The following is a 15,613-nucleotide window of genomic DNA, read 5'->3' as shown; positions in this document are numbered from 1 at the left end:
ACGAATAAAAAATCCCCAAAATATTACAAGGATACAATTTTTTACCTAATCTTTCCTAAAAAATATATTTTTACAGAATACTATTACTATTATTATTACTGCTATTATTAAATCCAACAAATACTGGTGCAGATAAAAGACCCCCCCCCCATCTCCCATACTACACTTAAAATATGTGTAGATGAATGAAGCATTATTATTATTATCACTTTTTATTGATTCATTTGATTTTGCATTTTTATAAAAAATATTTTTTAAGTCAGTGTCACTAAATATTGGTGCAGATTATTTAAAATATATGTTTGTTTGTTTTATTCTGTAGATGTGTAACTTGTACTAAATTATTATAATTATTATTATTATTATAATTATTATAATGATTGCAATTATTAGATTTTCTGTTGTCATAAAATTCCATTAAATACTAGAAACATAAATTTTTAATATTGTTGTAGCTTTTTCTTACTCTTTTTCCACTTGCACCACATTATTATTATTATTATTATTATTATTATTATTAAAACGATTACTTAAAATAAAAATAAAAACATTGGTGTAGATACAATATTGTTTTCTCACTTCAACAGAAAAATATATTTAAAAAATTCAATTAAGTTCTTGAACTGAATTACTAACATTAAAAAGCCACCCCTCTTAAAGTTATCTGTGGCAAAGTTCACCGAGAGGTCGGAGGTGACACGATGTGATGCTGACATGATCCCAATAAGGAACCTTCCCAAGCGTGAGGGATTGAGCTGGCGATCGCAGCTCAGAATATCCGAGTCGAGGCGGCTCACAAAAGCGGTGCCGACTGTCAAAGCTGTCTGTCCATTAATTATGACGACCGTCGTTAGCATGTGACAGCATCCATCTTGACGTGCTTTGTTATGGCGGCACACCTGCGTGGCGTTAATTACGCCATCTTCTTTTCGGCCTCAAGACGCCAAACAGCAGGGGTCTGTTTGAGGGAAAGAAAATCACAAGTTGTCAATGAGGACACCTGGAGAATCTTCACAATTGATGTGTGTTTTCCTCCCAGCTGTTACCTATTGTTAATTTTGGCCAGAAAAGCCTCATTAAAGTCAAAAAATGTTTGATTTTTCAACAGAATTAGCCATGTTTTTGTGGTCAGTAACTTCACTCAACACATCATTAAGTTTGGTATAATTTACATAATATCACATCTTTCTGACTTTTTGTATATAGGAAAATCCTTTTTTTGTTGCTGTCTTTATTCTCCTCTGGAAAAATGACATTTGAGGATAGACAACTAGGAATGTCAACAATAACAATATATATTAGCTTACCGTATTGCTGTGACATATACTTACAGGTGCTGCAGTATTACACCCACTGTCTCCGCTGCAGCTGCCCTCAATCTCATTTTGGATAAAATGTTTAGTTTATGGAAATCTTTTGTTATTTGTTAGCAGTTCTCAGTCTGGACGTCACATTCAATGCGGCATGTTTTTTGCAGTTTCTGACGTCTGAAAGGTGAAAGTGACTGCACGGGCTTGGTCGTAAACGTCCCCCTCCACTCATAATTCGGCCATTTCTTCAGGCCCCTGGAAGGGGCGTCGGTGGCGCTGTGAAAATGGGATGATAAATCGGAGTGGGTCAATAGCCAATCCATAGCCTCTGTGTTGTTGGCTTTCACTTGAGCATAATTTATATGCCGGCTGATCAATAACTAATCCTGAGCCCGTCGTCCGCGCTGAAATAAAGACCAGAGTGATGATGATGGCCCAGGGAGAACGGGCTGTGCCGGAATGTGAGGGGAATTGATGTGCCGCCATCACACACACTCACACACACACACCCACACACACACGATAAAGATCACACGTCTTAAAAAGTTTGAATGGCTTTTGGGTTGACTGATCTAATTATGTCATTGTTAGGTCTTGGAATCACTGTGTTTGTTATTACTCTTACAACAATAGAGATCAACATGCTTGAAAAAAAAAAAATAGAATACCCTTGGGAAGTTGTTTTTCCACCTCTCTGCATGTTGGTTAAACCATGCCTGAAAACTCACATTTTTGCAAGCACATGTATCCTGGCATCAAACAGAGACTTGTTGCATGAACGGATTAAGCCTGCTCAGAAAATAAGCAAAACATCTAAGACAACCAGAACACATTGTCATCAAAACTGCAAAACACAATGGCACCATCAAGTATTTGTACTGACGCATACTCAAATGTTAGTCCTTTAAAAACGTGGTATTGGTGCATCTCGAGACACCAAGTGACGTGGATGACAAAGTGTTGCAGCTGTTCAAGACAAACTGTTGTTGGAGTGTCTGGTGGCTTCTGTAGATGTGTGTGCGTGTGTGTGCGCACGTTTGTGTGTGAGTGTGTGTGTGTGTGTGTGTGTGTGTGTGTGTGTGCGTGTGTGTGTGTGTGTGTGTGTGTGTGTGTGTGTGTGTGTGTGTGTGTGTGTGTGTGTGTGTGTGTAAGGGGCCGGCCGGTGGAGCTGAGGATGCTGAACCCCGTGGCCTCAGATTGATAGGATTAGGCTCTAATGACTGCGACTTGGAAGACAAAGGGAGTTTGTGCAAAGAGGCTTAGATATGGAAGAATTAGCAGCAACCTTCCATGGCACTGCGCTGGCCCTCGCTCGCTCTTCTTCTTCGGGATCTTTTTGCTCATCGCCGCCAACCGTCATCTGCAACACTTTGACGTCCCCCACTACTCCCTTGGACCCCTCCTCCCTACATGGTCATTTCATTTGTGCAGTCCAAAAATACAAGTAAACTTTTCTTAAAAGTTTTCAAGGGAGGAGAGACAAGATGTACACAAGAATTATAACGCTAATAGATTGATACTTTGATGGAAACTATATATTTGAGAAGAGCATCAATCCTGAAATGTTACAAAAACATTGAAGTTTTGTATTTGATAGGTGAGGACAGCTAGAAAACCTGGTTTGTGCAGCAAAGTGGAGACTGTAAAGTGTAATTCTAAGACTTTGGTGCAGCCTCTGAACTGCAGAAAACGGGTGAAGCAATGGTAGTGATTAAAAAACGGCCAGCAGGTGGCAGCATAGTATAAGAGATCAACCAGGGCAAGCTGGGAAACAATCTAATTTCTCCACAGTTCGAAACAGATTTGTCAATAATGATGAAACTTAGCTATATTCTAATGCTAATTACTCAGAAACGGAAACAGATAGAAGATACTCTAATCTTTCTTTTGGTAGGTTCCATGTTTTCATAGCAATAGAACACAATATTCTGTGGGCCGTGTAAAATCAGTCAAAATCCAGTAAAACAGCTAGGAGCGAAGGGGGTTGCTTCAGTGAAAATTGCTTCCGTCAGCCTGCCCCAGGGCAGCAGTGGCTACTTAAGTAGCTTACCGCCACCACAGTGTGAATGTGTGAGTGCACAAATAATGTATCCATTCCATTGTAAAGCATCTTTGAGTGTCTAGAAAAGCGCTATATAAATCCACTGCATTATTATAATTATCATTATTAGTGTCCAAAGCTAGAGAAAAGCTGATGTTAGTGCATTTCATTTCAAGGTGTATCTTCTCAATGCTACAACACGGTTTAATTTTATATTCCAGATAAGACTGAGAACAGCAAGAAACTGGGCCACTGCAACAAAGTGGAGACTGTGGAGTGTAATAATGTTGCATCCAAGGCTATAGTAAAATTAAAGATTGGCATTTGTAATTTCTAACCATGTATCCTTAAATGTTATTTTCATTCCAGCAGCGACTGAGGGTAGCAGAAAATAAACCCGGAGCACTGCAGTAAAGTGGAGATTGCGGAGTATAACTGCAGCGTCCAGTTCGTATAATAGAGTGTTGCGTGTGTGCATGCATGTGTGTGTGACTTATCAAAGTGTAAAAAAGCAACACAATCCTCTCGTGGTCACAGCATAAATCAGCATACAGTATTTTCTTATTGACCTAAGCCCTTGTTATGAGTAAATACAGCCAGAGGCTCCCTGAGCTGGAGGTAAGCTTCCAGTGTGTGTGTGTGTGTGTGTGTGTGTGTGTGTGCGTGCGTGCGTGCGTGCGTGCGTGCGTGCGTGTGTGTGTGTTGCTTAGGGAGGCTAAGGAGAGGATAAGGGGATCAGCAGAGTGGGGATATCACGCCTCTTAAGCATGTATACACTTGCTAACTTTTACTTTTTTTGGGAGGGGGCACAATAAATCCCCCACTCATCAAAGCATGATGGACTCTCTTCACTGCGCCCTACATTAACCCCTCTCCTAGTCCCTCCCCAGTTTTACAAATCTCCAAGTAACACAAAAATTTTAGTTGTTTAGAGCAAAAAAGTATTTTAATCTCATTACGAGTTGCTTATTCTTTGGCGATTTCCAAGGCAAAAAGTGTGTGAAGGGACTGCGAAGGAGGAAAACAGTTTCATATTTCTGTAAGCCTCAAACTTTTGGCAAGAGAAAGAACTTGGCCCTAATTCCATCTCACGCTGGCGTTCGGGGCCGCCACGTTCTGGAGGGCCGCGCTGGCCGAGGGCCTGAGCCCGTAAATTGGATATTAGGCGGGTTGGGGAAGGGGCGGGGGGTCGATATAAAGGAGCCAGTGTGCGCTCCCGTCACTGGGGAATTATAGTCGCTCCCCCCAGTGTACGCGTCTGGGCCGCATAGATGCTCATCTCATAGACTGTATCCGTCGCTCCCCGAGCCGCACAATAGGATTTTCCAGCTGCAAACTCCTATTTGAATACAAGCATTCCAAATTGTTAAGTGGCATTCTTCCTCTTTTCTTCTCTTCTAAACACTTTTTTTCCTGCCTCGCTCCCCCCGCGCACCCTTTGGTCCAACTACATATATATTTCATCCTTTCTTCTTTCTTCCAAGGAACAAGCGGCAAAGTTTCTTCCTTTTCCTCTCTGAAAAGTTTCACAGAATGATATATATTATATATATATATATATATATATATATATATATATATATATATATATATATATATATATATATATATATATATATATAATAGCAGTTCCTCCACACACATCTTGACAGAAAACATTGTCATTTGCAGGCCAGACCAGTAGTTGGCGATGTCATCTTTTAAAGAAAATGTATACAAATTTCCAACTGTCGTCTTATCCAAAAATAAATTTCATCAGGTTTAAAAACTGTAAGATATTTTTTCAAAAGGAGACTTTATACAAGAAACTGGGCATTTGCAGCAAAATGGAGGCTGCGGAGCGAGGCACAGCAACTGCTTGAGCTAGCATTAGCATGTGTGTTTAATTTTGTCATTTCTAGTCATGTATCCTCAAATATTACAATGATAGGACAATTTTATATTCCCAAGGAGATGAAGGCCCGAAAAAAAAATGGCAGCCACATAAAAGTGGAGGCTGTGGAGCGAAGGCACAGCAGCAGCGTATCTAATGTGAGCCTAAGAGTTTACTGTTGTCTTTTCTAGGGTATCTTCACGAACGTTACACTGATGTAGACATTTTTTTTTGTAAGGGAAGAGACATAGCAAAACAAAGGCAGCTGCAGCAAAGTGGAGATTGTGGACAATAAAGCACAACAACAGGGGAAGTTAACGATAGCATGTGTGTTTATTGTAGCCATGTATTTGAAATGTGATGAGGGGACAATTTTATAATCCACAGAAGACTGTGATAAAAAAAAATATATATATATCAGGTAACTACATCAAAGGGGAGACTGGAGTAGCCTGCTAAGATGTGCTTTTTTATATTTTGTCAAAAACTCTGAACGAAAAACAATTTTTTCCAACTTTTACAGTCATTTTTAGTTAAATACAGTGTCGAATAAATAATTGCTGCCTCTCTCTTTCTTAAATTGTTCTTAATTCTTTTGCTCCCTCCGCCACCACCGCTGCCATGTCCTTGTGCCAGCCCCCCCCCCCCCCCCCCCAAAGCACCCCCTCTCCTGTGGGTAATCCTAAAAAGGGGCATAAGAGGGTGTGAAATTAAATACATTACAGCATTGCAGATTAAAGTCCTCCGTCGGCAGTTGCTCATCCACATCAAACTGTTTTGCTCCCTAAAGGGGCTAACATTTGATCCCGGCTTGAAAGCGACGAGTGGAGGGAGAAAGAGGTTGGGACGCTTGTGGGGGCCGAGGAGGCCACGTCACATTCGGCTGGCGTAGGAAAATAACACGCTAGTTGGACCAAGCGTTTACAGCGGTATTAAATTGAAGCCCGCGTGTGTTGGCGAGTACAGATGAGCGTGGAGTCATGGTGGGGGTAAGCGCAGGTGATGGTAGTGTACTTCTTTTCACAAGTTGTAAACCTTAATGCGCCATTTCCCAGTGCACCGCAATTACTCACATTGGCCAGCACAATGTGGCCACACACGGATACACTTAAGAAGCATGGAAGTGCACAAAAATAAATCATTTTTGTTTCATTTTTCTTTTAAACATTTTGAAACATCAAGTCTCTTTCCTAGAATAAATAAATAAAATAAAAAGATTCAAATACTGCACTCCATAGTTTTCATTTTGCTGTAGTAGCCCGATTTTTAGCTGCCTCACAGAAATCAAATTGTCATAGAATTATTTGAGTCTGAAAGGTTAGAAAAAACTAACTTACCTTGTTGAATTACACGCCACAGTCTCCACTTTGCTGCAGTAGCCTATTTTTAGATGCCCTCAGTCTCCTCATGGGTATTGAATTGCCAGTGAAAATGGCTGGGAGTGAACGAGTTAATTGTTCCAATAACAATTTATGTTTGAGAGGAAACTCAGGGCAACATGAAAATGGAGCACTGCAGCAAATTGGAGACTGTGGAGTACAATACTGCAGCATCAAAAGCTAAGGCACACAACACGGTATGCTTATGTATATATTTGATATTGCCATTTGTAGCTATGTATCATACGATAATTTATATTTGAGAGGAGATAATATAGGGTATCAAGAAACCAGGCAATTGCAGTAAAATGGAGACTGTGGAGTACAATACTGTAACACCAAATGCTAAGTGTAAGCAACAGGGTAAGCTAACATTTGTTTTTATTATTATCATCCCTCGATGTGTGTCCTCAAATGTTATAGTGACAAAAAATATATATTCCAGAGGGCAGCAGGCAACCTGGTTGCTGCAGAAAACTGGAGATTGTGGAGTGTAATACTGATGCATCCAAAGCTGCGGCAAAGCTACAATTAGCTCGTGTCACTTCTAGCCATGCATCATCACATGTGACAATGACAATCTTTAAATTAGGCCACTGAATATAGCAAGAGGATGGAGCGGTGCAGCAAAGTAGAGACTGTGGAGTACAATACTGCAGTGTGGCGACCGTGGCTCTGCGTATAGAGACAGTGGTTCAGTTACCAGAAGGTCGGCTGTTCGATTCCTGCTCTCCCTAAGTCTTGTGTTGTTGTGTCTTTGGCACACAACGACCTTGGGCAGAGCACTTCACAGTGCTACTCACACTAGTGTCTGAAAGGTGCAAATGTTTCGTGATGGTCGGAGGGGCCGTAGGCGAGCACTGGCAGCCACGCTTCCGTCAGCCTGCAGCAATGGCTACTTAAGTAGCTTACCGCCACCACAGTGTGAATGTGTGAGTGCACAAATAATGCATCCATTCCATTGTAAAGCGTCTTTGAGTGTCTAGAAAAGTGCTACATAAATCTGATGCATTATTAGCTAGAGAAAAGCAGATTTTTTTCCCTAGCTAATTAGTGATTTTAAGGTGTATCTTCTCAAATGCTACAACATGTTTTTAATTTTATATTCCAGACTGAGAACAGTGAGAAACTGGGCCACTACAACAAAGTGGAGACTGTGGAGTGTAATAATGTTGCATCCAAGGCTATAGTAAAATTAAAGATTGGCATTTGTAATTTCTAACCGTGTATCCTTAAATGTTATTTATATTCCAGCAGCGACTGAGGGTAGCATTAGTAGCATTGAATTGCCACTGCAACATTTGCAAAAACACAACTCAAGATTAGGGAATACAGTAGGCCTACACGATAGCGTTAGCTTCCCCATCACCATAGTTTCCTGTTTTTTGCAGCTCTTTGTTTACTTGCTGCCCTCAATCTCCTCTCGGATATAAAATTGTCATTGTAACATTTGAGAATCAATGACTCGAAAAGACAACATTGAACATGTTTTGCCAAACCTGCTGTATTACACTCCACAGTGTCCAGCATGATGCATTCAATGCAGCGTGTTTTTTGCAGTTTCAAATGCAAAACAAACTATTGCTGTCTATGCTAATAAATTTGTGTTTTTTGAGCTCACAGGTTGTTTTTTTTTAACGTCTTTTGTCTTTTTTGTGTTTGGTCCCTGACCCGGCAGACGTCCGATATGAGGTCACATGTGCAGGGAAGTCCGTCCAGCTGGGATCGGTCCTCCAATATCCCACTCTCCCCCTTTCTAATGAGTCTCCCGGGGACGCCGCCTCTCACTTAATCCACTCGTCTATTTTGACTTCCTGTGCTCGAGGAGCTCACAAGGTTGCGTGTTCCGTTGACCGCGGTCAATGACATCAATTGAGGCAAGCAGACTACCAGGAGTTTCGGTTACATGACATCAATGGATCCGTTGGGAATAGAGATATTAGATGCTGACGAGAACTCAACATCAAAGATTTCAAAACAGAAACACCAACACAGTGTCGTGTGATTATATAGACTGCGTAAACGTACAATTTGGGATAATTTGATCCAATTTTTGTGAAAAGGAGCATAACACTTTGGTGCGAGGCTCATAACATTATCTATCTTATGACAGTTATTCAAAAGCAAAATGCTAATACAAACACTGCAACTCGGAGCACATAACTCTCCGTGTTAGTTTTACCAAATGTTAGCATTTTTGTTGCAAAAATATATATTTACTGTAGCTATCATTAAAAAGAAACTGGCAACAAGTCTTTACAAACAGTATTTAGTTTAGTATTTTGCTTACAAAAATATATAGCTAGCTACTGAGACAGTATTCAAAAAGAAAATGGCAAACTCCAATACACTTATACAAGCTGTATATACCCTTGTTAGCTTTGCATAATGTTAGCATTTTGATTACAAAACTATATTGTTACAGAGTTCAGTAATTCAAAAACAAATAGCAAATACCAATAGCCTAATACAAGCTTTATCTATTCTTGTTAGCTTAGCACAATGTAAGCATTTTGGTTAAAAAATTATATCAAATTAGCGGTATGACAATTATTTACTTGTTAGTTAGTTAGTTAGTTAGTTAAATATTGAAATATAGAGAAATATAAAAGCAAAAAGAAATGGGCAAATATGAATGTTGCAAATTGAAATATATATCTAGCCTTGCTTTGGCTATGGTAGCACAAAAGAAATTATACATGAATACTAAAAAGCTTTATCTGGTGTAGTTTTGTGAGACAAAACCTGACATAAGATGCCTCTTTGTGGATAAGAGTTAGGATTAGAGACAAAGTTACTATCTACAAGCCGTAGAACCAGGAGCACCTAGTTTACCTTGTTAGCATAGGGTGGCCACTTCTATAAGGTCAAAAAGGAGGACATATTTAAAAAAAAATTAATAAGTGTTCACTCGCTATAACGCAGTTCACTTTTCATGGCCTCGCTGTTTCGCTGATTTTATTTTAGTGCAATTTTGCATCCATTTATTTTATTTTCTTTACAGTAATGTGCCTATTTATGAAGGGTTGAACATTGAGAATGTTTAAACAAGCGAGAAATGTGAGAAAATGTAAATGCCTCGATGAGAAAAGTGTATAAACTGTGTGGTGAGGGGTTTTAGAGCCTTAAAACATTTATAGTAAATGTAAAACAAAGCTATAACTACTTTACGGATTTCTTTTATTGCAAGTATTTTTTGGAACCTAACCCCAGCGGCAAACGAGGGAAAACTGTATATCAGACTTGCGGTGTATTTTCATCAACAATAAAGTTTTGCATGGTTTATAGATCATGTTTGCGCACTAAATGGTAAAAAAAATCAATAAAAAGTCAAACTTCTTTTTGACAATTTATTTCGTTTACACTACCATGTTTTTAACTCATTAAGGCCGGGAGCGCGTGACCGTGCTTCTACCGTTAAAGCCGGGAGCGCTCCACCGCTCTTTTCACTTTAAAGCCGCGAGAGCGATTAAGTCATTTGGTTTGGTTTTGACCAATTCGTGGTCTCTTGGCCAATTAAATTGATCAGAATATGTACGAGAGGGTGACGTGGGCCTCGTAGCATGTCCTGGAATTTTATTCTAGCATTTATGGTTGACGAAGATTCGCAGGAGTTTTGAAATAAATGACGCGATTGACGACGGCACGGGAGGAATTTGAATCAGTGTAATGAGTCGACAGTGACATACTGTTAAGAAATATGTTTGTATTGAGGATGTTGAAAATTTTTACGGCCTTGTAACGGAATGGACAAATCGATCCCTCGAGGTTATTACAACTGCGCTCCAGTGTTGAAGGTAAATATATATGGAGTTATATAACTGCAGATGCGACATTTGGAGCTATCAATTATTTTTTAATATCGTTGAATTTCCAGGAAAACTTCAGGTTTTTGGGGTTGACCATAGGTTTTAGAGGGATGTTTTGCCATGCGCTTTGGGCCTTAATGGGTTAAACCACTAAGCAGTGACATGCTTCTGTAAAAGTGCAGCGTGCCACAAAACATATCTTAATTTGAAAAAACAAATAACAAGGAAAAATGTAAATGATGACGCACCTGCTGCTCGCCTCTTGCTTTACATTCTGACTGCATTGCCCTGATTGCTCACGTCGACACCGGCAAAGCGTGCAGAAACCATGAAACTCTCGACTACTTTTAGTCAGGAACTTGTGCTCTTTCATCCATTCAATATTAAAAGATGTCTGGTGTTTTGGCATTTTTGCGAGCGCTGCCTTTTTGCTGCTGTCAAAGAAGGCGGCCTCACATGGAGATATGTTTACATTTATTGAACCAATGATATACAAGATTTTTAACTGAAGCCACTCTTGGCCAATACAGACCAGTTGTGACAAACGGGGGTGGGGCTGATGTTGGGTCACATAAAATCAACCACGCTCATTTTCTTTTAAAGGCGGACAAACCAGCGTCCGGCTTAGGGTTGCATCGAACACGTCACTGAAAAGTAAGACTGTCCGGCCTAAATCCGGACGTCTGGCCACCCTACACACCTTAGCAGGTTAACATTAGCATTTAGTTAGCAAGCTAAGCTTTACATTGCTTATTGGTTGAAGTAGACAAATCTGTGACTGCTATTTTTTTTTTACGTTAGCATTTAGTTACAACCAACATTTTTACACTATGATTGGCTAGTCTGTCTTTACTAAGGGTGTGGCTTTTAGCCAACAGGTCCAATGTTGACGCCTGTCTTGTACATTGGTCCTGCGGGAACTTTAACACATGGACTGACGTGAGCAAAGCGGTCCAGAAGCAGCAGCTGCTACGGAGACAAAACACAAAAGGCACTCAGAGATCCAAGAGACAAAACAGCAACATCTGCGCTGGCCCAGACACAGCAAAACTTATTAAGAGCGCCACAGTCTGGAAAAATTGGTTTTATGACCGATGCACTGGCCACGATCGCGTCGGACAAAGTTTCCATTTCGTTAGGACAAAACTTTGACACTTACAAGCATTTCCACAATGATGACGATAGTTAAGTCAAGTTTGTTGTTTCAATGAGCTGAGCACTTGAAAGGTGAACTATGAGAAGGTTACTATAAAAAAATCAATAGCTATAACGACATACAGCTAATGCATAGATGCTTGGAGTGGGGTATTAAATGAGAAGGCCTTCAATGTATACCAAGGTGAGCCACTTTGTGTTAGGTGCACTTAGCTTGTGGACTTTTCACTTTGAGACTGATGTTGTACTGGAACCACAAACATCCTCAAGAAGAAGACTTTGCCCCTGACAATAGCATAATATTGCCAAATCACGAAACGATGATTGGCGAGATTATGTCTGTGAATTTAGCACACATATCAGTAGTTCTTCGGAGGGGATAAAGAAAATATGCGAGAATTGTTAGTCTTTCTAAATTTTCACGATAGACGCGAGCATTTTCAAGCACAAAATGAGACAAACGGAAACCATGACCCACTTCTACAATAAAAGCTGCTATAGAAAAAAATCTAAGATGAGGTTAAAATAAGACCAAAATTGACAAGAACAGCTTAAATTTAAATCTGACAGCTCAAAAACAGATGCATTTGGATGTTTTGTTTGTAGCTATCAGGCGATGACGGTGTTGGCATTGCAATTCTCATCTAGAGATCACTATTGACAAACACAAGAGATGTAAACTTGACGATAATTGGCAAACAACCACACAATGCCTGTCAAACATTGCAAAAGCGACATCTGCGGCTTATCTGCAACCCGTTATGCTGCACGCTAACATTGAGCTAACCTGACAAACGCAGCTAATTGTGTTATTGGCGACACGTCAATCACCCGGCGAAAATGCTAAAAGCGAAGCTAATGAGACCAGGACAGTGGTTCACTCGAGGAATAAACAGCTGAAGAAAGACAGAAAGGAAGTATAAATCACATCATAGAATTCACCCCACCCCTCGTCTTCTCTTTCTTCTTGCTCAGATGGAGGGATTACTCCAGGAGGAAGTGCTTTGATTGGGGCACAATGGGCATCCATCCTCTGCTTGATTCGTAGGCTCCACAAGGTAAATCTCTGACGCGAGTGGATCGGACGACGGCTGATTTTCCCAAGAGGAGAACAAGTTCAGAGGTGATTCGAGTGGGAGAGAGAGGAAGATGAGGAAGATGTTTTGCAGAAGTCAAAGAGACGAATCATAAACGATAAAAATGAGAGAAGGCAGATGATTTTTACATCTACTGCTGTCTTCTTTCATGTCGCTGAAAGAGTCTCCAGTGTTTTTGTCCTTGTCCAAAATCTACAAGATAAACTTTGATTTATCCTCTATTTATGTATCCTCCTCAAAAGAGTGCAACTGAGGTGAAGTACACAGTGTTAGCATTTAGGCAGGGGCAAATTACAAATATGTACTGTCTATATAATAATCTATTGTCTAAGTTTGTAGTTTTGGAATTTGACCAAGACAAAATTATGTGTCATGAAGATTAATAAGGGTTGATTAGATGATATCATCATTATGATTCTTCACAGGATCTTCATCTGGAAACTATGCGCTATTCGATGTTCATTTCTGCAATTAACTTAGAAATGAGATTAATGGAGATAATTTCCCCCAAATACAAGAGCTCCAAAAACTTCAGTTGTCCACTTTCTGTTGCTACTGTGGCGCTACAAGCAGCACACAAACCCGGGCCAGGACGATGGGTGGGTGAAAGGGCTTTTGTCGGATTTACACGTACACGATGTCATGCTTAAACTATGTCAACATACAGTAGGTGCCACAAAACGTGGGACAAAAGGTGTTGTGCCTGCTGGAAGCCAGAAAGTCACCACTACAGCGACATCTAAGTCGGCCTTCTAATTGAAATTCTTCGCTGCCGCCGTCGGGATTTGGTTTAATGAGCTGAGAAACAGGCCGAGACAGCTGACTCCTGACTCTGTGTGCGCGTGTGTGTGTATCAGAAGAGCTTTCCCATCACCGGGCCTTTTTGGGTGCACCAAGCCAGGTTTGGCTTCTCTCGGGCTACTGCAACACACTCGCTCTCTCAGACACACATTGCCTTTGCTCTGAAGCCGCGCCAGTACTACAGATTTTACACAACACACACACACAGAAAAGGTCCAGTGGTTGGCCAAACTACGGCAGCCTGTGTTTCTACTCAAAAGTCATATTTCTTTGTCACAGGACATTAGACAAAAAGTGTAGAAATATGATGTGCAAATATGAGAAAAAAATAGACAAGCATTTTGAAATATAAGCAAAATATAAGCAAAACCACAAAAATGTTTGGTGTAAAATTTTAAATATTCGTCGGGAACATGAAATACACAGATTTTTTTTTTTTATTAAAAGAAAACAAAAAAACGTAAACATTTTTAATGAAAAAAACTATGAGAGAAAGTATTATAAAAAATTAAGAAAAAATACAAGCACATTCAAAAATAATTTTAAAAAGACAAATATAAAGTGGGAAAATTTTGAAAATATGACAAAAACAAAAATATTAGCCCAAAAATATATTTGTAACATTTTTTTAATTACACAAAATAAAAAATTTTTTTTAGGGAAAACATATTTTTAGAAAAATATTGAGGAAAAAAGACATCAAACATCGCTAACATAAAAATAAGGCAAAAATACAAAAATATTTGCAAAAAAAAACAGAATATTGGGAACAAAATCATGTTTTTTTTATATAAAAATATTACAAATGAATATAAAATATAGAAAATATTAGACAAAAATAAAACAATGTGACAAATAGTGTGAATACAAGGAATGATTTGTGCGTGCGTGCGTGTGTGTGCGCGCCTGTGTGTAGTTGAGTCTTGTCAGAATGTGCGACAGCAAGGTGCACTTTTGGCAAACAGAGTCAAATAGGACCCTGGTGTTAATCTCCCACCCTGGAGGAGGAAGGAGGAAGGGCGGGTTGCACCCTCACACAGTGATCCTGTTCCAACTTTCATTGGCTCCCAGCGGGCCTCATCCGCAACACCGAGATTACCCAAAGCTCCAAAGCCAAAATCCCCTGGTCATCACAAGGGCCCACAAGTGAACTTTATGGCCGCTCTAGGCAAATAAATCTTCTTTAACATCCTGAGCACTTGCTAGCTAATGCTTTAAATTGTCTATTATTTTTCCACACGCAATGTTGTCATGTCAACTGTCAAATTAATCCAACAAATCAATCCACCAAAAGGTATCAACAAAGTATGATCAACAACTAAATAAATACATGATCTGGCGATGTTTTGGATTATTAAAGCATTTTATTGCCCTAGTAGAACGTTCTGAAATAATAATTAAAACACCCAAAAAATTATAATAGCCATTTATTTATTTATTACTTTAGCATATTATTGCCGACCTTGTAAATACAGTGGTCATGATTTTTGTCCGTAAGTGAAATACGGTAGATGACGTGGGTAAGGTCTCCTGGCACGGAGGTGTCACTCAAGCAAAAACTGCCCGTGTATGTGCTCGCTGTGTCAGCTGTCCGTCACAGTGATTGGCACACAGGTGTCACACTGAGGGAATGTCGCGGGGACTTGGCGAGAGAGCAAAAAGCCACGGCGGCAAATCTCCATCTTCAGACGGGAAAAAAATAAATGGGGGGGGGGGGGGGGGGCTTCATAGTTAAAATTCTAATGGTGTTAGGCCACAGGGTTCATGTCATTTCCCTCCGTAGCCCAAACAAATGATTAGAAGATTCCATTATTTGTCCATTATGCATATGTGTTTGTGTGCAAATGGACTCACTTTAGCTCATCACGGGCCAATATGTCTGGACCTAGAACCAGCTGGGGTTGCCCCGGGTCCTAAAATTGCTCATCATTAGGGCTTAATGCCACTGGCTCTTTTTGTTACTAACCAGATAATCAATATGTGAAAGGTTATACTCATAGCAATGTTTTGCCAAAAGAAGAGGAGCACCTCGGCAAGTTAGCGAATTAGCCTCCAACCTTGGGTCAACAACATAATTTGTCTTTGTGTTTACATTTGGAAGATGTCCACAAGCCTCTTAGCAGGACAGCATTTGGCCTGTTAGTGCTG

Source organism: Vanacampus margaritifer, chromosome 12 (genome assembly GCF_051991255.1).
Source record: "Vanacampus margaritifer isolate UIUO_Vmar chromosome 12, RoL_Vmar_1.0, whole genome shotgun sequence".
In the NCBI taxonomy this organism is placed as follows: domain Eukaryota; kingdom Metazoa; phylum Chordata; class Actinopteri; order Syngnathiformes; family Syngnathidae; genus Vanacampus; species Vanacampus margaritifer.
This window is presented reverse-complemented; position numbering follows the sequence as displayed.